Source organism: Podarcis pityusensis (assembly GCF_964106645.2).
Source record: "Podarcis pityusensis genome assembly, chromosome: 1".
NCBI classification, from domain to species: domain Eukaryota; kingdom Metazoa; phylum Chordata; class Lepidosauria; order Squamata; family Lacertidae; genus Podarcis; species Podarcis pityusensis.
Window position 1 is genome coordinate 46,425,525 of NC_138028.1, and position 25,514 is coordinate 46,451,038.

Genomic DNA, 25,514 nt, shown 5'->3' on the forward strand with positions numbered 1-25,514 from the left:
CTGCTTCCAACTCTGTTCTATTAACTGCTGGAGGGCCACCACCTTGTTCTGCACGTTTAGAAGCTCACCTTAGATGCGATTTCTTACATAAATAAATTGTGTAAAAATGCAGAAGAGGAGGTGAGAACCAATCAAAAGATATGGTGCTGAACAAAACAGGGTGGGTGGAAGATAGTGTTTATGCCTGTGAAGTTCATAAACATAAATAAGCAGTGTTCGTGTCTGTATTTTTAGGGCAGTCTTCTTGTATTACTTCAAGCTGTTTTGATTAAGCTATAAAACAAAGAGAAACAGTGGAATACAAAGCCAAGAGAGTATAAACGAAGCTGAAAACAGATTGTCATTGCAAGGCTTCAGATCAGTCTCATAAATAAGCCCCACAGGAACAGAGGATGCTGCATTAAACTGAGGCAGATTATTGATCTACCCAGCTCAGTATTATCTATACTGACTGACAGCAGCTCCCTAGGGTTTCAGGCAGGGTTGTCCCCAAACCGTAGCTAGAGATGCTGAGGATTTAACCTGGGACCTTCTGCATGTAAAGCAGATGATCTACTGCTGAGATACAGCCCTCCATGCTAAAGTCACTAGCTTGTATAAAAGGCCTACAGTATATGCCTGCTGGTGGGCTGACAGAAGAAAGATGGAGACCTGCATTTCTGTGCTGAATATGGAGGAGGGGGCTTCCCTCCTCTAGGGGACCACTCAGATTCTCTACTCAGCACAGGGGAGGGATGGAGCACTCCACCCCTTCTCTACCAGTCTGCTAAAAGCTACCAGCCTAGTACTTAAATACAAGACTGATAAAATATACGCACTCATAGGCTCGTTTTATTACAGGGCAATCTTTAAGTATTTCATAGCAAACTGTCAAACAAGTCCAGCTGCCTGTTCAGGTTCAGATAGCCCCATTTGTACTGGTCCTGTAACTTACAAAGGCACATGCTCCATTTTTCCATGGACATGAATTTTGCATACAGTCAGACTGCATGATGGGTTCCGTAGTCTTCTGTTAGCGTGTTCTTTCAGCATTTACATTACCGCACACAGTGCAACTGTGCACACTGTCCAAATGCACAAAAATCGCAAGGAGAACAGCCCACTTTAATCTTTGACACAAGGGAAACGACTCTATAAAAGCTGCTTGGAGCTTTCTACCACCCAGGGAAGGAAGTATAAAACAACGTGAAGCATACTCCTTTTGACAAATCTTATGCTGAATGAGATGAGTTTACAAAAAGACTGATTTCCTATGTCATGAAAGCACGAACCCTTCTGTTCACAAAGATCTGGGTAAGGAAAAGGCAAATGTTCCAAAAAAGAAGAAAAAAGCTAATTTCAGCAAGAACTTGTGAGACAAACAGCTTGCATCTGTAGTATGCTAAAGAATTAAAAGCTCCCATGGATTCAAGGTACCATCTGCAAAGGCAAGGCCCCCTTCAGGGTTGAGGGTTTTTCAGTCAGATTATTTTCAAGATGTCCCATGGCAAACATCTGGTGTGGGCCCTGGAAGCGTCTTGAGCTACGTGGTGGTGCCAGGGCTCTACAGAGAATAGTGTCCACTGAGTCTCTGCAGGAAGAGAAGGTCTGTAGCCCAATGGTAAGACATATGCCTTGCATGCAGAAGGGCCCAAGTTCAATCCCCAGAATCTCCAGATTTGAAATCCTAGAGAGCCACAGTCCATCAGTGTGGAGAATAATAAGCTCTATTAGCCAACGGTCTGAATATAAGGCAGTTACACGCATTCCCAGAATTCACTGCTCCAGCCACACCCGCAATCAGGCTTCACTGATCAGGGGAGGTCTACCTACAAGTTTGGGGAGCTTTCTAGATCTCCGGGAGAGAGGTTTTCTCTTCCAAATCCCTGCACAAGCTGAACTTGGCCTACATTGGCTCATTTGAACACACTTCAACACTCACTACATTTGAACACACTTGCCACTTACTCTTCCAGTCATACTGGAAAATGGTGCCATGGCTGCAGCCTCAAGCTCAGCGGCGAGAGGAGGGTAAGCTGGCTGAATCTGGGGATGTTGTACCACTGGCTGAGAAATTGGGCTGGGTTCCTGAGGCTAGTGATAAATGGCCTCACATTTTCCTGAGCTCAGTTTGAGGAGTCGAGTCCCTTCCATGCTACCATGCGTGTCCAATGAAAGACGGAGCATGCCAGGTAAGGGCTACAGAAAAAAAGGAGAAGTGCTCACCCTCAGGGTTCTCCCTTTAAGGATTCACATACTTCCAGCAGTGGGGCGGAGTTGTAGGCAGGGCTGGACAGGATGAAGAAACTCATAAGCCCTCAGTCCACCTCCTGCCGCTTGTCAAAGTGAGCTGCTTATTAGGAGCTTTATATTGTTTTGTTTGGTGGATGTCTGCTGCAAAAGGGTCTGAATAATGGGCGAATCACAGATGGTCAGAATAGAAGCATGGAGGAAAGAAGTCTTGGCTAAGTTGTTTGGAGACAAGGCTATCTCAGTCGGAGCTCTGCTTACAGGTGAGGAAACTGAAATTAGGTATCTGTGAAGGATGAAGCCAAAGCAGCTTCAGTTCAGTGGAAGGTAGCCAATCACAAGGGAAGGCAAAGCATTTTAACAGATTCCCAAATCTAATTGGCATCACTTAGGCTAAGAACAACAAAGCAAAGAGGGAGGCTGTTTGCCAGAGAATTACGTGAAGCTATGTGTGAGGGGAAGAAAAGAGGGGAAAGCGTGCTTCCAATTTTAATTCTGGGGGTGGATGGCATATACTTCAAGTATCTGAAGTCTGTGAAAATGTTCAGAGTTGTTAAAACAAAAAGAAATTGTGAAGTGCTCCAGAAGGACCTCTCCAAACTGAGTAAATGGGTGGCAAAATGCAAATGCAGTTCAGTGTAAACCAACATAAAGTGATGCATATTAGGCAAAAAAATATACTTTCACATATATACTCATGGGGTCTGAAATTGATTGACTGACCAGTGAATGACCAGGAATGAGACCTTGGGGTCATAGTAGAAAGCTTGATCAAGATGGTAACCCAGTGTTCTAAAATATTACCCGTTCTGTGCATTAACTTTTTTGGAGTGGAGATGAGATGTTACAATGAGGTTGCATTTGCACCACACCCATTAAATCTCCTCTCTGGTCATATCACAACTTTTTCCAAATGAGCGACCTTCATTCAAACTTGTCCCATGTGCATTCACAGCTAGGTCCTGATCCTCTACCATGTGAGCTTACAGTACATATTCCCCCCTCAAATGGAGAAAGCTTCAAATATTCTTTCATTATTTGTACAACGACCTTTCCCATGAAATGAGATGTGGCTTGTGCAATGGTGTGTGTGTTGCAGGAAATCCAAATTAGCAACACAGAGACACTGTGATTAGATGCACCAATAAACTATAATTCTGTGAATAAGCCCAGGTGAGCCTTGGGCTTGCATGCTTCTCCTCAAGGCAAGCAAGTTAAGGGAAGGGGGCAGGATCCATAGGGCCAGCAGATCCAGCCTCCTTAGAGCCACTTCCTCAACACCCATCCCACATGCTGCCTCTACAGCGGCCTCTTGGCGAATAGAAGGTGTTGCTATCTTCTCCCACCCTTGTTCCCCTGTGTAAATCTTTATTCCTCACTTGTTCCCAATGCAGAACTTCACTCACTCCTTCTTCCCTGCCCTGGAGGGGGTGCCATTTTGTGGTCCTCCTCCTCCTCTGGTACAGCTGTGAAGAAGAGATCAAAGCTTTTACTTCTATTTCTACTAACCGCAGGTTAGCATGATAGTCTGGACCTGGACAAATGGTGTACTGAAGTTTTAACTATGGTGTACAGAAACAAATCAACTTCCAGCTATGGTTTATAAGGCTAGCTAGTTTCAGCAAATCTTAGTTAAAATGAACCACTCTCTTGTATTCAGACATAATACTAAATGGTGCTTAATTAAGAACAGAAGCAAATCTGCTCTGGGTGGATATGGAAAGTGTCCTGTTGTCTCAATGCATCCAATAGAATGCATCCTATAGAAGATGTTGCTTTCACTGCAGCATTTTAAAGCACTATTAAGCAGCAGCTGGCGCAAAATACAGCTGCTGGCGTCTTAGTGGGATACTGAACTTTACAAATATTATGCCAGTCTTGAAAGATCTGCACTAGCTGCCTATTAGCTAACAAACAAGGGTCAAGATTTTGCTGTTGACATTTAAAGCTCTAAGGAAACCAGGATACCGAGAAAACTGCTTCCCCTAGCACAGACCAAGCCAATCTTTAAGACATTTTGAGCAGACGGATTTCTACTTCGTGGTAATGTGGAAAAGGGCCTTCTCGGTGATTGCATCCACCTTCTGGAATTTCCTCCCTCGTGTTCCTGGTGTGACAGAGGCAGTAATGACCTTTAAAAACCACTTTACAACTTCTGTGTTTACCCAAGCTCTACCAGACTCTGACCCTTCTTTTCTGTTTTGCTTTGTACACTGCTCAGTTTTAATTGTGATATACAGTTGTGTTTTGTTTTCATCTCATTTTTAGGAAGTGATACTGAACGTTGTTGTATTAATTTTTTAATACAACAGCATAATTATTTAAAATAAACAGGATAATTTTACAGCATAATTTTAAAAGCAAAACAAATAAACACCTCTGATGTTCAAACTACACATGGATTTTGGGACTGGTTTTGCTTTTAGGGAAGCACAATCTTTGGCAGTTCCATAGCCTGCTCTACTGCTAAAGGGTAAGGTACTTCTGAACAAATCAATATAATGATTCCATAGTACCACTTCCTCACAAAGCATTTTTTTAAAAATAGCAGTCAGCAAAGGACAAACATTCAGCTATTCAGTGCTACCAGCTAAAGCAACAGATAAGTGACAGCTTAAAAACACACACACTACTTTTTTAAAAGCAAATTCAAGGATTCTCTACAGGGATTAACCTTGATGGTAAATTAAAACTACTACCACTACTACTACTACTATGTGGAGGGAGGGTTGCCAAACTCCCGATATATTTCATTCTTTGAAACCTCCTAAAAATCGCCATCTTACAGAACTTGAAACGAAGACTACAATCCCTGCTAGCTTTAGCACAGATGATGCAGCTGAATTTTCATTTTTTTAAAAGCTTCCTAGTTTAGCACCAAATTATAAATTTCTATTTTTCACTTTTTGAAATGGATTATGCAGACACTATTGCCATTACTTTGAGTTGTAGTCAACTCACTTTTACTCAGAGTAGGCCCACTGAAATTAATGGCTGTAACCAGGGCTCCCCCCCCCCCAGGTAGAACTCACCAGAACTCAGCAACGCCAACTCTCAGGTAGGTGCCATTGCCATTCTAAGAGAACAAGGGTGGTGTTCATGGTGAGTTCCAGCACATCTTTTTCTAGAAAAATAGTATTGGCTGGAACTAACTTAAGTTCATTAATTTCAATAGCTCTACTATTGAATCTGGTTGAATAAAACTCTTTATTTTTGGAAACTTCCAACTTTTGTTGTCATTCTGCAAGTCCTTCCACCCTAGAATCCCTGAAATCAGTTGTAGTGGCTGGATATCCCAAGATCAATGGCTGTTTCCCTTCTGATTTACAAAATGTATGTGTTTATTACATGTAAATGAAAATCTTTCCGTTTTCCCCCTTACTATTGCTATGTCACCAACACACACTGTAATATCAGTAGTTCTACTAACATGCAGTACTAGTTTTTTGGTACAGGGAAAAAACAGGCTAGATGGCAGAAATACGTCCAAAATGTAAGGAGCTTCACAATACATTTTCACTTTTCTGACTTAAGCAATTAGAGGTTCAAAGATGCACAGCTATCGGCTAGGTGCATTTCTACTCATTAGCTGATTCTACATAATGAAGTGCTAATTAGAGAAAGTGCTCTCTCCATTTCCCTCTCCCGTTAATAGTCTCAGTGTGGCCTTTATGGACAATTTCCTTTCTAGTTATTGAGAGCAGATGGTCAGTTGACACTGTGACATTTCTGTGGGCTTGCTGGGAGAAAGAAATTAAAGATTAGAGGGGATTTTGGTAAATTTAGTATGCAAAACTTTCTTCTATATAAGTAAGCTGTGGGTCCTTTCTTACTGATACTCCCCAATGGGGGGGAAATATTTCCCTGGGCTGACAATGCATAATCATTATGAATGAATAAAACTTGTCCCTTCATTTTGGGAATATTTCATGCAACTCACAGGAAGATGATAATATCAGTGTTATGTACAGTAATAGATATGCATCATGTATACATCTTCAAATAATTGTTGCACATAGCACATATATTATCGTCTTCATTCTAGTTTAATTGTGTTTTCCTAACCACTACAACAAATCAGAAACACTGTGGCGCATCATGTATGCAAACAATATAATTGCACATGACCTTGCACACTGCCACACACTCCTGCAAATTTGATGACAATATTGCAAATCTTTTTACTTTTCCATTACCAGCAACAAGACTGAATATCTTCATTTTTTACAGATGAACATCCATACAGTTGTTTTGAATACAAGTGATACCTTTAGTAGACTTGATCCATCTTTGGTTTTCTGTAAATACTTGATTTTGCAGTGTGGATTATGTACCCCCATAGAAATTAAGGATTAACACACTTTCTACATTTGACATAAGCAAAAGTATTTTTTAATGTCTGTGGATGCCCTCTCTGCTCTTCAGCCCTAGACTTCCACTTGGAAGGAGATGTGGGAATTCTTACACAGAAGGATGTGGTAAGTGATGTGCTCTTGGTGCCAAATCACTGGGAAGAGAAAGATAAGCCCTGTGGACTGATCCTGTCCCCCCCCCCCCATGACACACATTCTCAACTGTTGAGGAACTGTGTGTCAGGTTCATGTGGGTCACTCTCCCTGGTTGTGTGTCCTATTGTGAACTTTTTAGGAGAACTGAATTTCCCCTAGGTCCTGAGAAATGTAACATTAACAACAAGGTTTGTTCTTGAATTACCACTCATGGTCTAAGACAAACCACAAAGCTGTGTTTGCTTGGAACAAACACTAAGTCAAGCAGTGACTTAGCTTTCAGTAGCATCAAGGACTGGGCAGAGGAGGAATGGTGGACACCGCCTCCCCATCCTGACCCTCCCAGAGAGGAGGAAGAGGAAGGCAGTATAGATTCACAACAGGGGTTTGAGGGAGGTCACAGCTCAGAGGCAGATGAGAGGAAAAGCTAGGAAATCATTGGACAGCTGGAACAACATGCAGCTGACACATTGTCATTAGAAAGCATTCCAGACTCTCCATCTCCCAGAACCCGGCGAGCCTTAAAAGTAGGCGAGCAAAGAGCTCAAAGACAAAGGGCATGTAACAGCACCTGTAGAAGAGACAATGAGAATGACAAAGGAGGAAGTGGGAGAGATGGGGGGTGGAGATTCACTTGGGACAACACCATTATCCAAGAGGCTGGGTTCTATAGCCTCTCTCTGTAAGATTGAAATAAAGAAGGACAGTAAGAAACTTTTCCTTGTCTTTGTGACTTTCCTGGGCAACCAGCCGGGAGCCACTGACAGCATCCTGACATACAGTAGTATGGCAGTCACGGTAGTGAAGCAGACACCATTTTCTAAATGTCCACCAGTATGCTTCGTTGCTTACCATAGTTTGGCTTAGCATTCTGTGTGATGCTTCTGCTGTCAAAAACATAAGGGACATATTATATTTGACAGGCATAGATATCCTCCTGTGAGAGATTCCTGTGCTTCTATTGCCTCCGTTGAAGTAAATTGTATAAATGCTTTAAGAACAAGAACAGCTTCCACATCAACCTGTGCTCAGTGAGTCTCAATATCCGTTTTATACACAACATTGGTATGAGGCTCACTTGCAGGCGTGACCCCGTTTCTGAGAAACTGTACGTTGTGATTTGACCCTTAGCAGAGAAGAATGACAGGCTGGGGACAGAGTGCAACAGAGCTGAGACACCAACAAACTACAGAAAGCCGCTGAAGTAACAGTGTCAGAGAGGCCTTGTTAATCCTGGAAAACTATGAAAGGAAAACAGAACCGAATGCCAGAAAACTTCTTGGCATCTCTGCAAGACCTCTTTATATACAAAGAACATATGGGCAGAGTTCAAGCTGTTGATTGATAGCTACTGCACTTTTTAAATATGTTTAATTTTGCTGTTCTTATATTTTAAAGGAAAAGTGTAATCTTTCACTAACTGGCTTCTACTTAAGCTTTGTAGCTTAAAGACTGTATATGAAAACAGATGAATATCAAAAGGCAGTGCTTAATAAGTTTCAATATGCTCTCGATTGTTTTTAAATATTTTTAGATTTCTGAACTTTTAAAAAATGTTCTAAATAGGTTGTTATTTAGTTTTATTTAGTGTTTATTTAGTTTCAACTGTACTGTTTTACTACTTTGTTGATGGCCACCCTGGGCTCCTTTGGGAGGAAAAGTGGGACAGAAGTTTATTATCGTCATCAATCAACAGACTCCATTGCTATGTGAGCCAGGCCATAATGAACAGTTAATTTCTAAAGATGTGAGGATTGGTTTATTGACCCCACAGTTCTAGAAGAAAGAGGATGAAATTTAGGCCCACAAATGAAAGAAACCAGCATGCCAGTGGTTGCATTAGTCCTTTTCTAAGCTACTGAATTTGGCAGTTGAGAATAAATTCACGTGACTAATTGATATTCATTGGCTAGAAAAGCCTTACTTAAAATGTAGAAAATAGGTTTAAAAAAACACTGGGGTGGAAACATGATTTGAACTAACTTCATAAATTTCATTGTCTGTTCTACTTAATCTTGCGTCATGAGAGAGCCTGTTTTATAGCACTATGAGTTTCTTCAGGATTAAATATTGCTGCTTTAAAAACAACAATTCCTTGCAACAAAGTGAGATAATCACTGGTCAGGTGCAAGTAAAAGGAACCACTGAGAGTAAGTCAAGTCCTGTGTGGTTCTTTTAAAAAATTGAGCAGTTAGCCATTTTTTCTTTGTAGTTCTGACCTCACCTATATTCTATTAGATAAGGGTGTATAATTTAGGCTTGCCTGTAGTAGAATAACACAGTATTATGGTTTAACATGGTGAGCACTGTGTGTTCAAATTTCAAACTAATTCTTCCAATCTGTTTAGTGGAACAATTTCCTGTTGATTTCATCTGTTACTTTCTATTGTATTAAAAACTTTTTCCTTTTCTTTGTTCTACCTTTCACTTTCATTAAGTGCTCCTTTCTTCTGAATTGCAAGTTTTCACTTGTTTGATTGACTTAGAACTTGACAGCAAATGTTCCTGCCTTGAGAAACAGATTTGCACTTGGCCGAAAGAAGAAATGGTGAGTGGGATGTTTTCACAGCTACCAAAAGCTGTCATGTAGGAGGCTGGTGGTTTTTCTGATGAGAAGGTGGAATATTTCCTAAAATATGAAAGGTAATTGGGAGAGGTCCCTTAAAGAATGGATGAAGGGGTGGTGGTGTTCAAACGATCCAATACACGCAGAGTCACAAACCTATCACAAAATATATTGCTTATTTTGACAGTTTCCAGAAGATGCTGAATTACAAGCCTTCAACATGTAAGCTGAAATCTGAAAACTTGGTAATATTTATGAATCAGTACAAATGTTTATGGAGTTCAATTTCATGTCATGTAACGGGCAAGATTCTTCCAGTTAGTACCGTTTATTTTAAATTGTATACCCTGCTTTTTGAGGAACCTCTTTCAGAAAGCAGCTTACAATCTCCAGTAACAACCAGTTCCACGTTTTCTCAGTGAAATAAATCAATTTACCATACAGACAAAGCATGAAAAACAAAACATTCATATGGACACATTTCCCCCCCAAATATTTGCTTACCTGGAGACATGACTGCAAACTCTGGATAGGGTCTTCAGACCATTTGAATATCTGGGGCCTAGACATATGAATGGTCTATAGAGGAGGTCATACTAAATAAGACTGAGAAGACCTTATCCTAAGAGTATAAGCCTACAGGTGTGTATTAGTTAGCATGCAGAACTCCACTCAGCTGACACCACCAACCCTGATTAATAGGATTTTCTTTTCTTTTCTTTTGGAAGCACAGAGAGACAAAGGCTTCAAGAAATGCAGGCAATTTAGAAAAGAAACCAAATGTAGCTTTTCTTCTCTGGCTCCGAACTGTTGGTACTTTGCTGACCCAGTACTAAACCTTACTAAAGTCAGCATCTACACAAGCACATCTGGACATGCAACATGATAGAAGCCATCTCTCTAGAGCAGGCATGGCCAAACTTGGCCCTCCAGATGTTTTGGGACTACAACTCCCATCATCCCTAGCTAACAGGACCAGTGGTCAGGGATGATGGGAATTGTAGTCCCAACACATCTGGAGGGCCACGTTTGGCCATGCCTGCTCTAGAGTAAGCGATTTCTCTTCTCCCGCCCAAATATATATATAGAGAAAAACTATTTCTCCCAGAAGGGGACTTTGGGAGGTGACCTCTTTTTTTTTTTTTTTTTGCAAGGGATAGTCTTGGCCCATCAGGTTTAGTGGTACTTGTAGATTTTGTTGGGAATCTGGTATGAGATGGCCATGCAGTGGAAGTTGCTCCCGGCACCAGTCACCACATAGCAGCAGCAGGTCCAAATAGCTTTTTGCTGCAGAAGATAAGGCTCAGTAAAACAGTTCTGGACATAGATATATACAGCTTGTAGGATTTGAAGATACAGATATCTACAGATCCATACTAGAACAATGTAACTCCATTGCCCCAAATAAACTCCAGCAATTCAAGACATAACACAGACTCTGACTCACACTGATGAACACAATTGAGCTGACATACATTAATCACAGATATAGTCAGGGACACTGGGCTGGGTGATCTTGCACCTGCAATTAGCTCATCCATGGGGTGATTTAGGGTCATGAAAGAAATCAACCCCTTCCCATGTCCAGTTACTCCAACAGATTTGGTTCTGGCCAATCGGGAAGCTAGCTTTAAACCTGGCCTTTCTTAATGTTTTGTTAACTGCTGAAGGTGCAAAGAGGCATGTAAGAAGACTACCACCAATAAGTGCCCTGGTGTCCCTTAACACCCCAGTTTAACAAGACATGTTTATGACTTGTTAACACATCAGACTGGCAAGAAGTGTGGCTGAGACAATAGGTGTGAAACTCTATCTGGGCTACACCTGCTGTTTCCTGGAATGTGACTCAGCAGTCTGTTCTGATGGCAAACTTGGGGTCAATCTAAACTGCTAGATTGGCGTATTCAACTATATCCAAAATGGAGCCTATCCATCATACCCATAATACATCCTGAAATTTGGTGCCAAAGCATCTAATACAGTTTTCCCCACATCTTTGCCTCCAAATCTCTGAGAAAGGCTAACCAGTAAACTGAGATGTGATGATATTTATTCCATTAGTTATGAGTGAGCATGAATATGCTATTATGCTAGTAGACATCTTTGGTGACGACTTCCAGGCCATTTGAAATGACGGCTGTTACTGATGGATGCTGGAGTCAAATAAGATTTGGTAGGATACCGCATTGGATCTCTCTGGTTTAGACCTTTCCTTTTTCCTTCCACAGAGGGTCCAAAGATAGGTTATAGGTTATAAAAACAGAAAAACAACAAAATACCAATCCCAAAATCAGTAATCCATACGGGGAAGACACCGACAACATCACTTAAAAAAAATAAAAATCAAAGGCCAGGGTAAAGAGATGCATTTTTAGGAACCAGTGGAAAGTGTAATAGATTGTGCCAAACACACGTCTCTGAGAAGGGAGTTCCATATTCTTGGGGCTACCACCGAGAAAGCCCTCTAACAAGCCAATGTCACACTCCACCCCCCAAACCTGAGTGCAGCGGAAAGAAAAGGGGCTTCTCTTTTGAAACGAAGGCTGTTAAGTCTTAAAACACTAATACCGTACAAAGCTTTATGCAAAAAAACTCTCCAAATACAGTTTATATAGTTTTCACAAACATTGTTTTGCTGGGTATCTGCCTTGAATGAAGCATTGCTCATTTTCTGAAATTTGATTAGCTCTCCAGGAAATCAGTGTTCCAAAATTAGGACAGTTGTGCCTGGCCTGGGGGATGGAGGAGGAAAGGGAGCCTGCAATTTAGATATGAAATTGCCTGGCGATGAGCAAGACCATTGGCTCATCTGGCCTAATGCTGCGTGCTCTGACTTTGTGGCAGTCCCAAGCATGGGTCCTCCCCAGCCTTGTTACATGAAGTTCCTTTGGACAAGGAGATGTTGGGAGCAGAACCTGGACTCTGCTACATGGTATGTGCTCTCCCACCAAGCCATGGCTTCTCCCCAACTTCACATGAATGCAGTTTAGACACAAAGCTCTTTCTGATATGGCTTCCGTTAAAGGGGTTAACATCAGCTGAGTTTTAAAATCCAGAAACCTCTTTTCTGTTTTGAGTGCTGCCTTGGGATGGATTGAAATTCTCAGCATTGCGCAGCTCCTGCTCCATATTCTTCTTGCACCTCCTCAGTACATGACGAGACAGCTTCTCTGTAACCTCTGCATCACTCATGTCTCCACCTCCTTTCCGTGCTGCTCAGATTTCTGCCACAAGCGGTTCACCGTGAGGAAAAGCACACTTCCTAGTTATATCTGGTATACTGAAAAGGGCTAACGTACTTCTTTGCTGAAGGCCAGCCTAAATCAGGCTCCAGTTGTTCTGGTCTACAATGGGTGGGGCTGGTGTGAGTTGTGGTCCAAAATATCTGGAAGTCACCCCTTGGGGGAGGCAGCTCTAGACTGTGGACCCAGTGGTTTTGTTTGTTACTATGTTGTGTATTTCTGTGTTTTTATACTGCAAACAGCCTTGTGATCCGCGGATGATGGGTAGTATAGAAATTTAATAAATCCAAATAATATTAGCCAGGAGTAGATAAATTGCAACTGCATTTCCCCCCACAGCTGTAAATGTCCCATATGATGGGAGTTTTCAATACGGCAATCTTACCACTGAGATACATAGAAAAGTAGCTAAAAGAGGAACACACTATATCTGCATCAAGTCTAATTCTAAAAAGAATTGTCTTCAGCACAAGTACTTCCATGCAGCTTTTAAAAGAAAATCAGGGGAAGGTGGCAGCAATCTACATACAGAAGCAGTCAAACACATAATAAAGGGGGGTGGGAGGGGAAAAAACCACACACCCAAGGCTGTATCTTGGAGTGTATCTAAATGCGTTTATGCCAACCCTCAAAAGAAGGGCAGGAAAAAATCATTTTGTAGCTTGGAGCAAACTGGAGTTATGCGTTTGCATGTATTTCATCATCGGATTATTTAATGTCTTCTGTTTCTTAGGATGACTCTATAATTCATCAGCTGCCTTAGGAGACCTATAATAAAGTGATGCTTGTCCTGCTTCCTCTATTTTTATAACTCTTTGCAGGGAATCTCTGAATTCTAATGCAAAACAAGGTACTGAAGTCTGGCTGGAAGCAGGTATTCCTATTTCTCTGTTTTGCTCCCAAACTCATAATATTTAAATGCTGTTAGGATGCTGAACAGCCTTAATTAAAAATAAATATATCTTTAGGGTGAAGAGTCAGATCAAAGAATCAAAATACTACGACTACTGTTATATTCAGATTGGTCGGAATAACTCTGGAACGTTGGTGATAAATTATCATAATAAAATCTTATTAGGCAACCGCAGCAGTCATAGCTAAGTGCACAGGTAGCCTCAACAACTGAAAAGGGCAGGTAACTGCTGGCTGACATTATGTGTAATGGCAAGATAATTTCAGGGCAATTTTCAGTGAAAAGAGTAGTAAAAGTATACTGCAGCTTCCTTGATGCTACATGATTCAAATTCATGATTATACCCCGCCCTCCCCAGCCAAGGCCGGGCTCAGGGCGGCTAACAAGCAATAATAAAAACAAGTTGAATGAATACAACTTAAAAACAAGATTAAAATATAACATTAAAATATTGAAACGTTAAAATATTAAAATGCAGCCTCATCACAGGAGGAGAAAGGAAAAAGAAAAAAGAAAGAGGGGGTGGGAATCAAATTGGCTCCAAGCCAAAGGCCAGGTGGAACAACTCTGTCTTACAGGCCCTGCAGAAAGAAATCAGATCCTGCAGGGCCCTGGTCTCATGAGGCAGAGCGTTCCACCAGGCCGGAGCCAGTGCTGAGAAGGCCCTGGCTCTGGTTGAGGCTAATCTAACTTCCTTAGGGCCCGGGACCACTAGGGTGTTGCTATTTATGGACCTTGAGGCTCTCCGTGGGGCATACCGGGAGAGGCGGTCCCGTAGGTACGAGGGTCTTAGGCCGTGAAGGGCTTTAAAGGTCAGCCACAGCTTCCAAGCATCTGGTCAGTGTGTCCAAGGCAGAGTCGGTGTGGCCATCCATTACTGTTTATTGTGTCATCATACTGCACAATAAATATTTTTATTGACATGAGCAAAACCACTAAGGTAATAAGAGATAGAGTTCTTGCTTTGGAAACTTTTAAAACTTATTCAACAAAATTTGTATGCCACGTAACTGTAAATGACTTTGCTGTTAATTTTGTAAAATGGAAGAAATAACCTTGCAACTCACTTTTTTTTTTACAATCAAGTACAGTGGTACCTCAGGTTAAGTACTTAATTCGTTCCGGAGGTCTGTTCTTAACCTGAAATTGTTGTTAACCGGAAGCACCACTTTAGCTAATGGGGCCTCCCGCAGCACAATTTCTGTTCTCATCTTGAAGCAAAGTTCTTAACCCGAGGTAATATTTCTGGGTTAGCAGTCTGTAACCTGAAGCGTATGTAACCCGAGGTACCACTGTATATAAATTTTATGAAATAAAACAAAATAAAACCTCTAAGCAGTTTACAAATACTTGTATCTAATGTAGCACTATGTAAGGCTCCTGTCACAACAAGAACTTCTACTTGAGCAACAGAACATTCCCCACTCCACACACTCCAAATCTGTTCTGTGCAGAAGAAATCCTTGCTCTGACAAGACATAGGAGCCAGATAAAATAAAATAAAATATACATTAAAATTGTTAATAAAAATGATGGTAAAGGCAAGTTGTTGGGTTTTTTTAAAAAAAAGCAAAATGAATAACACCAACAGTTAAAAGTATACATTTATTTATTTATTAGATTTGTATACAACCCTTCATTGGAAGATCTCAGGGCTGTTCACAGCCTAAAAATACAACATAAAAAACCACAATACATAATGAAAATAAGAATGAAAACAAAACAAACAAATAACCCCACCTCCCACAAAATAATCAACCAAAGGCCTGGTTGAAGAGGGATGTTTTTGCCTGGCACCCAAAAGTGTATAATGAAGGCACCAGGTGAGCCTCCCTAGGTGAGCTAAAATGACTGATTAACGTGCACATCTTTACACATCTGGGCAGAAAAGTTTTCATCAGGCTCCAAAAAGAATACTGAAAAGCACCTGCCTAATGTCAAGGGGCGGAAAGTTCCAGACTGTAGGAGCCTCATGTAGCATATCGAGTTAATGCCATGTTCTTCCAAAAGCAGTGTGTAATTTGGTACAACACTTGGGTGGTTCAGAGTGGACCATTTTCCTCCTCGCACAGCTGCACCTGCTGCTGTGTGGGGAAATTCTTCTTCCTCTTTGGCAGACTGATGCAGACAGCCACGCTGCCCTAGGAAGAAGCTGCTCCCCACAGGGGAGTTTACCTTGTCTCCCTGTCTCTGACCATCCCTGTTCTCTTGAGCCAAAGTCTTCCAAATGTGGAAATTGGAAAGACATTCAAAGCACCAAATCCCTTGACTCAGCTACTGCTAATGTGGAGAAATGGCTGTAATTTAAAGTCTGGACCCAAAACAAGATTTTGCAGTAAAACCCACAGCGCATTAATGGCCAGAATTCTTAAACGTTTGAAAACCTCTGCAAATGGCCAGTAAGTACTTCAGTACTGAGGTCCTTAAAGCAGGAGCTCATTTTTTATACTTTTCTTAAAAGAAGGAACAACAGCTCCAAACAGTTTTTCAGTAAAGGTTACCATCATTTATTATTTATAAAAGTGTAATATTACCGAACAGATATAAAAAGAACAGGTCCCTGGACACAGGCTCTAACATGAAGCTTTTGGGGAACGATAGAATGGGACACTGGTCTTCCAGCCTGCTTAAGGATGAGACCAGATTTTAAAACTACCCTGCAAGAAGGCAGAAAACTTGTATTGTCTGTATTTTTAAAAGGGGGAGGTCAAAGAAAGGGAGTCATTCTGTCTCAAAACCTCTCACCCTAGAAGGGTAAGCTTGAGGCTAAAATCCTCCATACGTAAAGGTAAAGGGACCCCTGACCATTAGGTCCAGTCGTGGCCGACTCTGGGGTTGCGGTGCTCATCTCGCTTTATTGGCTTCCGGGTCATGTGGCCAGCATGACTAAGCCACTTCTGGCGAACCAGAGCAGTGCACAGAAACGCCATTTACCTTTCCGCCGGAGCGGTACCTATTTATCTACTTGCACTTTGACGTGCTTTCGAACTGCTAGGTTGGCAGGAGCAGGGACCGAGCAACGGGAGCTCACTCCGTCATGGGGATTTGAACCGCCGACTTTCTGATCGGCAAGTCCTAGGCTCTGTAGTTTAACCCACAGCGCCACCCGCGTCCCATACCCTGAGTCTAATTAGGCCCACAAGGCCCTTTGGGGCAGGTAATGCCCACCTGGCCCAACCCCGATGGCATCTGGTGCAAGGCAGGTAAAAGTTTGGTTCAGGTGAAAGGGAGAGTTGGAGGCACCTCTGATCAGCTGCCTAGCACTATGTGCAAAATAGTGCTTTGAAAGGAGTTTCAGGTCTTTGGAAGTCCTTCAAAGCACTCTCTTGTTCTGTGCTTTGAAAGGAGCTCAGCAAGACCCAATAATCAAACGATTATCAGGTCCTGAGCAGGGATCTTACAAAGTTCTCTGCAAGACTTCCGTGGGCAAAAAAAATCACCTAAAGCCATTGTGACATCAGGTGATTGGCAGCTGGGAACCTATCATAATTGGCCTGTGAGGGGTGGGTGAGATAATGATCTGGCCCAGCGGCCAGATCCCCACCCCTGCTCCCACATTTACCTGGGAGTAAGCCCAAGGTTCCTTTTTCTAACAATAGCTCTTCTACGGATGCTGTTAGAGCTATTGTGCTGAAAAGGAACAAAATCAGATTCTTTCCACAGTGAAAAGCAACACAATAATTACCCTTCATGGGTGAGAAATTCTGCTTGCTCCACGGGGATTAATTTTAGTTTATTTCAAATTAACTGCCAGGCTTTAATGATTTTTAGCACATGCAGTTAATGAGGCCTGGGAGTGAGAAATCCAGGGGTCTTTGAATCGCAGGCAGAGAAAGCCCAGAAACACTTCACCCACCCACCTGTTTTTCGTTCTGTAATGATCAGAAGAACGCCAAGAGTGGAGAAATGATAGTTAATAGTGAAGAATGGAACCTGCTCATAGAACCACATGCATTTCCACTGGACTTTAACTATTTATGTATCTCACTTGTGATGGAAGCAGGCAGGTAGTGCCTAGGGTAAGCTAGGCACAGTCTGAACAACAGCCTAAATAGGCCTCAACAAGGTAATAATTGTCAAATTATGTAACATTCTCATTTCATAAATGTTCAGCATTTAAGAACATAAGAAGAGACCTGCTGGATTGGGCCAAGGGCCCATCTAGTCCAACATCCTGTTCACACAGTGGCCAGCCGGATGCCTGTGAAAAGCCTGCAAGCTAGACTTGAGCACAATAGCACTGGCAGTGGAGGTCAGACACAACCATCATGGCTAGCAGCCACTGCTAGCATTTGAACACGCTTCCAAAACTGAAGCCAAATCACATCACCTTGCTGGGTGGGCTTAGTTGCTGTGCTGCTGAGATCCAAGAGCTGGCTCCCGAGTTCAAGAAAAACGCAAAGTTTTGGCCGCCCTTCAAACTGATTTGTGAGGGTAACAGTCAAGTTATTTGCCCCAATTTATGTGTAGTACTTCAAATGATTCTCACTGTAACTGTTATGTCTGATGAGAGGTCATTTTCAAAGTTGGAACTTATAAAAAGAAGTATGTGTTGCAAGAACATCCAGTAAGATTAGCTGGTGTCAGCTGAACAGGGAGAAGTTTGGATTACAGAAATTTGATTGAGGACTCTGCTTCCAAGAAGGCGAAACAATTTTTCATTTCACTAAATAGGGAACAAAAACATTGACTTTTACGTGATTAATCACTATAATGTTATTTTTCAGGCTATCACTAAATTCACCGAACAGTATATCCTTCCTACCATATCATACAAAACCTTTAAAAAAGACCACTTTGTGGGATGGGGGGGATGGGGGATGTTTCTGGTTACAAAGGAGAATCGTGTATGAAGGTAACAACTTGTTTATGCCTTGCATTCATGCATTTACAGTTTGTGGTAATATAATGGTTTGCATAAGAGGTCTTCAATTGGTGGGTGGTGACCCACTAGTGAGTTGCAGCTGGATCCAAAATGGGTCATAACACTATCACCGTGAAAATATGTGGCAAAGGGTTACGAAATGGGTCTCCAAATGCATGTTTGGGTTAAACATGGGTCTGAAGAGGTTGGAGAGACCCAGTTTACATAATATTCTCCATGCCAGTTGTAATGAAAATTGGCAAGGAATGTATTAATGAATCATTTATCTATACTTTCATTGCAGCTTTGTGTATAGAATTGGCTCTATTCATGCCTGACTTGCTTTCATACCTTTAATGGCCACAATGACACTCTTGCCCAGGCCCCCCAAAACCCTAGGGTATCCATGGGCATAGCCAGGATTTTTGTTGGGGGGCAGGCTTTTGTTGGGTCAGAACCTCAGATTTGTATTGATTTTTATTGATGGGGGGCAACTGCCCCCCCACCTACACCCATTGTTGAAATGTATAGGAAAGATTCCAGTAGACAGGTTGGGAGGCAAGTAATTACACAGAGTTGAGAGTTTGCAGGAGGGGGTGAGCACATGATCTATGTCTAAGCCTGTCCAAAATTATTTGGGCCAGATCCAAGATGCAGAGGAAACGGATTGGTGCTGAAAGACCAAGATAAATTGTGTGCTCATGGAGGCTCATTTGGAAGCAACATCAATATGTCAAGTCTGTAGAAGGTGTGTATTTTAAGAAGTGTATTTTAAATGAACACACACCCTTGTCATGAGGCTCCCCTGATTCTTGGTGTTTGCAGGAGGAAATCTATGCACAAAGATTACATGACCAACAGGTGAACAGATGAACACTGGAGGTGGGGAAGCTGGGTAATGTTGGAACAGGACTAACCCCTAATATGGGTCAAATGATGTAGTACTGTTGACCTACCTTACAAGCTTACCTAATAAGGATTAATTATAACACTTTAAAGCCTCATACTTGTTTGTTATATTTTAATATATGCATTTTACAGTTACAAATAGCTTCGTTATATAAGGAAGATGCTAGGGGAAGTGCAAGAACATTAAGATTCTGATAAGTGGAAGAGTCTCACCTTCTTGGAGCTGTTTTACATGGCAGCCTTCAGAATACTTTGTACTCCCAATGACAGGTGAATATGAGCTCCTTTAAAAGGAGCTTGGTGCCCAATGGAAAAATCTCACATTTTGAACACTGAAATTCTTTATGCGTATCTGTGCTTTTTGTCTCCACTGTTGTTCCCATACTGATCTAAGTGCAAAAAAAAAAACAACTTCTGGTTGTTTGTCTCTTCCATGCAGTAACTGAGGAACCAGGTGCCTTTTTGCATGAACTCAGATTAGAGAGGACACAGCTACAGAGGCAGCAAATCAAACACACTTAGACATATATACGTGCAGGGAAGTTACGCCCAGTCAGTTTCATTAGCATGCAAACCTTAACTAGAGCCAATCTTCCACAAGAGAAAGTTTGTTTTCTGCGAGAGACCCTAGTGTAGGTGTAGAGAATCTTTGGCCCTCCAGAGGTTGCTGAACTATAACTCTCTGCACTAATGCTTCACACAAACTTTACAGGATGGTTTATTTTGGCACAGAACTGGGCTTATTGTTCAATAATTGTATAAGAGTGGCTAGATGTACCTATTTTATTAAATACATTTGTTGGCCCTTCTAGAGTTTATTTTTCTGTCACATTTTTTTTTAAATAAAGAAAGTAAACAAAATTTAACATTATTTTAAAAACCCTCCATCTTCTGTTCTACCCCAAAGGGCAATCTCAGTGGAGAAGAGAGTTATTATAGAAGCTAGGTAGCTGTATTACAATGATTGTCAAAATCCTGCTAAAGCAAAGTGATCTAACTGGCTGAATGCCTAGTCCAAGGATATCCAGTAATGAAAGTGCTTCATCATTGGAAAGAATAGCTGTAATATACATAACAACCTACAGAACACTAAATTAGGTGGGTTTCATTTGTAATATGTAAACTGCACCAACTATGCTGCAACAGGATTCAGACAGATTCCAACATGTTGGATTAATAAATATTAAAGACTATCAAGTACTAAATGGTGCTTACATTTCCGGGAGACATAAATATATCAGTTTGTGTGATTAGTCAGCTCTTTAGAGTCAGAGGCGGATATATTTATATCCCCCAGAATATCCAACTGACAGGCACCCACCAACAAGCAACAAGTGAAATCCATTTCTGACAACATTGTTGCTTACTTGGGCTAATTCGTAGGAGCCAACTCCTAGAGGCCAAGGTCCCTTCACCCCCCCCCCAATAGAATATCTGAAGGGGCCAGCCCCCCCCCCCAGTTAATGGGAATCGCCATTCAAATAATGTGCATGTGCTGCATCTTGTGATCGATTATGCAGGCCGGGACTTACCTGAGCCCCTCAGTATTTTATTCAAGTTGGCACCCCTGGGCTAATTACATTGAAAAGACCTGCATCTGCATTAGACAATCACATGTTGTGTCCACTTTGCATGATTTAAAATCAGAACAAACATCCTAATTAGGAAGAATGAGATGTCCTTCAGTTCTAAAATAAGATTTGGTGTAATGGGTGAAACATGTTACAGAAAAATGTTTGGGGCACAGCTTCAGTAAAGAAGTATAGTGGTACCTCGGGTTAAGAACTTAATTCATTCTGGAGGTCCATTCTTAACCTGAAACTGTTCTTAACCTGAGACACCACTTTAGCTAATGGGGCCTCCTGCTGCCACCAACTTCTGTTCTCATCCTGAAGCAAAGTTCTTAACCCGAGGTACTATTTCTGGGTTAGCGGAGTCTGTAACCTGAAGTGTCTGTAACCTGAAGCATCTGTAACCCAAGGTACCACTGTACTAGTAACATCTTGAGAGCAGTTGCACTGTAAAGATACAAAAGTGTACGCAATCAGTTTGCGAAAATAAATTGTCTGAATCCAGGAAACAGAATAGGCCTGTGCCATGAATGAGACTCCTCACATACCTGTCTGTTGTGAAAGGTTTGTTTCTTGAAACTTTCCCTTTTGAAAATACACAGATTCAGGACCTGGGAAAGCTGTGGGCCCCAAATTTCGTGTGTGTGTGTGTGTGTGTGTGTGTGTGTACTTCTGTGGAGGGGTAGAGGTATTAGCAAATCTGCTTGTGTGCCAGTGCATGTGTGCCTGGGAACCCATGTCTCACAGTCACAAAAGATTCACAAAATCTTCACTGGAAATGACTGTGCACCACAAGCATTATTGCAATGGTCATGATTGTCTAGCTTGCATTGGGGAATTTAGCAATAATCACACCATTGTTATAATTAGAATAGTTATTCACAAAAATAGCTTAAAGGGGAGTTTTTTTAAAGGTTTTAAGATTGTGAAGTGTAGTTATAGAAGGATAATATGCTTAATGGTCACACATGGCATAGGCTACCCACCCCATGGATCCTGGACTATACCAGGCATAGGCAAACCTGGCCCTCCAGATGTTCTGGGACTACAACTCCCATCATCCCTAGCTAACAGGACCAGTGGTCAGGGATGGTGGGAACTGTAGTCTCAAAACATCTGGAGGTCTGAGTTTGCCTATGCCTGGACTATACACTTTGACTGTAATCTTAACCCCTGGAAGGCAGTGGTAGGGCTTAATGGAAAGGGGAAACCAGCACGGCAAACTACTGCTATGCCATCCAGGGCAGAACCAGTGAGGAATAATAATAATAATAATAATAATAATAATAATAATAATAATAATAATTTATAACCCGCCCATCTGGCTGGGCTTCCCCAGCCACTCTGGGAGGCTTCCAACAAAATATTAAAATACAGTAATGCATCAAACATTGAAAGCTTCCTTAAACAGGGGTGCCTTCAGATGTCTTCTAAATGTCAGGTAGTTGTTTATCTCTTTGACATCTGATGGGAGGGTGTTCCACAGGGCGGGTGCCACTACTGAGAAGGCCCTCTTCACTGTGTCAGCTTCCAGGTTCACAAAAAAAGAGATGGGCAAGGTCTGAAGCATGCTCAAAACATGGTTGATAATGCACAGACAAGGCTCTTGATATAGGCAGCAGAAAACGTATCACACCAGGGCCAGCCCAAGACATTTTGGCACCTGAGGCGAATCACAAAATGCCCTCACCCCAGGCAGGGAAGAAGGGGTGAGTGAATAAAAAATAAGGGGGTGATGATGATTTACATCCCGATTTACAGCAGGGACAAGAGTGGAAGGGGGCCAGCAGTGCCTTTTACTCATCAAGATGCAGCTGTAGAAGCAGGATGGGGGGGGGCTGCGGAGGAGGTGGCAGATCTGGCCTCCAAGGAGCACACTGTGGTGGCAGGTGATGCATTCTTGGAAACTGGATCTCCTGCCCTGTATCGTGCCTATTGTCACCAGGGTGCTCAAATACCATAAATCAAAAATGCAAATATAGAAATGGTTGCTATAGTGTAAACAGAAAAGAAATACCGGCCTGTAATGGGGAAGACAGTGGCCATGTCACCTGTGGAGGTCTGCTCAGCCTGCTGTCCAGATGCTCTGCTAACTGCTGATGGGCTTGTTGTTATTTACCGGTATCTTAAAACCAGACTTGGTCTGGACATCACTTCAAAAGAGGGCTGTGCTCTTGTCAATTGCAAACAGTAAAGTACAAACTATATGAAGGCACTGGTTTGGTGACGCCTGCCTCTTATACTTAACTGATCAACACAACAATGCTTGCTCTGTTTTAGGCTCCGGCTTCCTCACACCCTCCAGACGACGATTCAGATAAGGCTGCTTACAGCCAGGGCTGTCCCAGGAGCTTTAAATATATGGTGTGAATGCACCCTTTGACACTGCTAAAAGGAAAGAATGTCTTTCATTCACATTTTCCCCTGTTGAAGAATCATAGAATTGTAGAGCTGGAAGGGACCACAAGGGTCATCTAGCCCAACTCCCTGCCATGGGGGAATCTTTTGCCCAATGTGGGGCTCAAACCCACAACCCTGAGATTAAGAGTCTCATGCTCTACCAGCTGAAGTAGCCCAGGTCCTAAGCGTTAAAGTACTCTGAAGAGAAATAATAATAGCATTTATTTATTAAAAAGATAAGCTTGCTTCAAGCACCATGGAGACCTGACCATTACATTTTGGTAAATGGTCATTTGTATTCACCCAGTTCCTATGTCTTATCTCTCATTCTCACGAAACCAGTGCACAGGAACGACATATTGTACCACATTTATACTAATATATTTGGTTTTGGTTTTTGTTCAAAATTTAAATATTCCTGCAAGCTCCCCTTTGAAGGTGCAAGAGCTACATATATTATTATTATTATTACTACTACTATTACTACTACTACTACTACTGCTACTACCCACCCTTTACCCTAAGGTCCCAGGACAGGTTACAACAATTAAAACTACTCAAACTTCTCACCTACATGGAAACACTGAAAGCTGCCTTATACAGAGTCAGGTCACTGGTCCAACAAGCTCAGTATTGTCTACACTGACTGACAGGGTTTCAAAGAAGTCTTTTCCAGCCCTGCATGGAGATGCCAGGGGTTGAACGTGGAGTTTTCTGCATGCAAAACATGTGCCTCTGCCACAGAGCAACAGCCGATCCCCAAATGCTCTCCTTATAATCACTTAGGTACCAGTTATTCATCCATATGCTGATCAACTAAAAAAGGGAAGAGGCGCAGTTTGACACGCACAGCTAAAGGTCTAATTCACTGAGGACATTTAGCTACCTGTGAACAACATTTATATGGTGACTCAGTAACAAGCAGTCCGCTGAAAGACTATTTTTCGTTGTTTTTTTTTAAAAAAAACAACCACCACCTTTGTTTTTAAAAAAACAACCACCACCTTTCACAAGAGGTTTAAAATCAATATCGGCAGACTTCTGCTGCAATTACACTGATAAGATGAAGATAGTAGCTAGGGGACTGTTTCAGGAAGAAACTGGTGAAAGATTATACACCGCTCCAACATTATTAGCAGAGTCAGTACGCTACTGCTAATTAGAGCCGTGAGCTCTTGTTCCAAAGCCGACTTTGACCGATTTAAAAATGGCATCACTCCCTTTTTCTTCTAAGGAAGCAGCCTAAATTAAGAGAATTCAAATAGAGGAAAGATGAGGGAGAAGCATGGGAGGCATTTTCAGCTTGCACAATGTAAAAATCACATCTCCTCCCCTAAATTTTCAATTCCATGGAATAATTTCAGTTCATCCAAACGCTACCCAAAGTAATGCCATGTGTTCAGTTATCCTAATAGAGTTAATTTACAATTGGAGGAAGTGTTCACTTAAGAGGCAACACCTCCTTTCTTTGTTACAATTAATAGCAATTGCCACACTCTATTCAAGCTGTCAGTAAGAAAGACAGTTTGCCATAAACATCTGTTTCCTTTCATTTGCGCAGACATCTCTAAACAGCTCTGTTCCTTAGCCTAATGCACAACTACATTAGGACTTCTACAGCAGGGCCCACTTCAAAGAGGGATCCTAGAAGTAAAGGTCAACATAAGATACGCAGTTCTATAGTGATGATTCACAGATCACTTACACAGGAGTAATCTGGCATATTTCAATAGCATTACAGCAGCACAGCTGGCCTCTAAATTGTCCTTAGTTTCCACTGTTACTCAGAACTACTATCAACAGGCTCCAGTTACAGATAGGTAGCCGTGTTGGTCTGCCATAGTCAAAATAAAAAAAATCCTTCCAGTAGCACCTTTAAGACCAACTAAGTTAGTTCTTGGTATGAGCTTTCGTGTGCAAGCACACTTCTTCAGATACACTGAAACAGAAGTTGCCAGATCCTTCTATATAGTGAGAAGGTGGGGAGGGGTATTACTCAGAAGGGTGGTGGGAATGGGAGATAGGCAGATAGCTGGGATGAGCCTGCTGACGACTCTTAACGACTGTAATGGGTCTTACAGGAAAAGGCAAGGGGTGAGAAGGTGAGAAATGGCTTAGTCATGTATAATGGGATAAGAATCCAATGTCTTTGTTCAAACCAGGTTTCTCCATGGTTTTAAGTTTGGTAACGAGTTGCAATTCAGCAGCTTCTCTTTCCAGTCTATTTCTGAAATTCCTTTGTAGTAAAACAGCTACTTTGAGATCTTGTATAGAATGTCCTGGGAGATTAAAGTGTTCTCCTACTGGTTTCT

At 41.8% G+C, this 25,514-nt stretch overlaps 1 protein-coding gene and 1 long non-coding RNA gene across 6 annotated transcripts in view; one reads left to right on the forward strand and one right to left on the reverse strand.

Moving 5' to 3' along the window:
• The window catches only part of RGS6 (regulator of G protein signaling 6), a 220,093-nt gene that overhangs the window by 145,552 nt on the left and 49,027 nt on the right, over positions 1-25,514 (reverse strand). The window lies entirely within an intron of this gene.
• LOC308474194 lies at positions 7,352-9,544 on the forward strand. The gene is made up of 3 exons (XR_013984541.1): positions 7,352-9,036; positions 9,176-9,285; positions 9,491-9,544. It is a non-coding gene; the product is annotated as an uncharacterized lncRNA (long non-coding RNA).